This window comes from Phaethon lepturus, unplaced genomic scaffold (genome assembly GCF_000687285.1).
Source record: "Phaethon lepturus isolate BGI_N335 unplaced genomic scaffold, ASM68728v1 scaffold49176, whole genome shotgun sequence".
Taxonomy (NCBI): Eukaryota; Metazoa; Chordata; class Aves; order Phaethontiformes; family Phaethontidae; genus Phaethon; species Phaethon lepturus.
The window spans coordinates 1-274 of record NW_010545023.1 but is presented as its reverse complement, the minus strand read 5'-3'; positions in this window follow the sequence as shown (position 1 = coordinate 274).

Below are 274 nucleotides of genomic sequence, written 5' to 3'. Positions count from 1 at the left end.
TCACGGGAACAGCAAGGAGCCACGACCCAAGGCCTATATTATGAAAGAACCATAGCCTGCTAGATATTCCAGTTTGAAGTTAAACTTAAAACAAGCAAACAAAAAGCATATTCCTGAGATGTTAGCTATTCAGCGACCTGACTGCAGATGACCACCCCCCCCAACATCCCTCAGCATCTATTGTTTGCACTGTGCCCACCCAGAAAAGGCCTCAACTCGAAAGAATGCGGCCACAGGCACACGACGGGCCCAGCTCAGCGCCCCCCCAGACGCC